Consider the following 1538-nt stretch of genomic DNA (forward strand, 5'->3'; position numbering starts at 1 on the left):
ATAAATTCAAAGTAAACATCATTACATAAAAGGGTACGGTCTTTTTTTTTTTTTTTTTTAGTTTTATTCATTTCAAACGGGCCGCGGGCCATAGTTTGCCCACGGCTCTATCTAACCAATCCATTCTTTCCCCGGGAGACACTGATGGGCCTCTATAGTCATCATCTTGACTCCTATTGCACATGCCTCAAAGGAGCACCTTTCCCGACATCATTTTGCTTAGCTTCTCCTGCTCCCCTCACACTCTGGTATGGAAGGGCAGGGTACTCCCTACATGGGGGGAAAGAGGAGTGTACACCCCCTTGGCAGGGCAATGCTGCCACCTCCCCGAGTGTGTGATGCTGATGAAATAGGCTGATGCTTCCTAGTTGATTATGCTTAATGATGTCTCCCTTTGCTCCTTTCCTGTATTAATATCTGACACTAGGTTTCATGAAAAGTGGACAGTCGTTCTTTAGTATTTTGTGTGGATCCAGTGGATGAGCCTGTGCTCTTAGAGCTCTTTAATGTTTACACCTTATGTATATAGCACACACTATGGGCAAGTTCTGTTTACGTGTCCATTATGTCCAGCATCATACAACCTCCTGAAGAGCTGGGATACTATATTATCTTCGTTGTACCTGAGCTATAAGCATGATCCCTGACAAAAATATTTGATCTAAACAGAAATACAACTTTGAAAAAAAAAAGAAATACAACTTTGCTTTTGCAAATCTAATCAAAACAGAGTTATGCATTATATCAACTATTCCTGCCGGGTACCTTTTACTATTTAGTGGTATCTTACTGGGTTCATGGCCAAGTCTGCACGGCAGAAGTCTACTGTTTTGGCATTCCATCTTACAACAGCCATAGAAGCACCTCTGTGCATGCAATAAAAATGTATTCATCTCTTTCCCACAGGCACTTATTGAGTTATTTCTAAGGCCAAATGCTTTCCATGTATGATGCTACTTAATCCTCTCAAGAATCCTAAAAAGTATATATCATTGTTATTTGTCAGAATGGAAGCTGAGTCAGGTTTACTAATTCTCTCAGGCTCATTTAGCTAGAAATGTTGGAAGCTGAGATTTGTTTTTATAACTGTCCAATTCATGCTCTTTCCAATTTGCCTTGCTGCCTCTGTTTGTTCTGAAACCTGATCATCTGACAACCAACAATATATTCTAAGTGGGGGGAAAACAAAGATGGCGGCATAGGTTAATGCCGGAGATTGCTGCCTCGAACAACCACTTCAAAAATAAAACTAAAAGATGGAACAGACATCATCCAGAACTACAGGAAGTCTGGCTGAGTGGAAATTCTACAACTAGGAGGAAAGAGAATATCATACCCAGACTCAGAGGAGGCGCAGTGCTGAAGTGAAATACTCAGGTACAGAGTGCGCACGGAGCAGGCTGACGGTGGAGGGTGTGGTTGTTGTTTTCAACCGGGAGGGAGTTTCAGACTCTGAGCTCCAGATCCGGGCGAGTCTCTATGGGCCCAGACTCAAACGGGAGAAGCGGGACTGTCTGGCTTCTTCTGGAAGCACACTG

The sequence above is a fragment of the Myotis davidii genome, unplaced genomic scaffold, assembly GCF_000327345.1.
Source record: "Myotis davidii unplaced genomic scaffold, ASM32734v1 scaffold724, whole genome shotgun sequence".
In the NCBI taxonomy this organism is placed as follows: Eukaryota; Metazoa; Chordata; class Mammalia; order Chiroptera; family Vespertilionidae; genus Myotis; species Myotis davidii.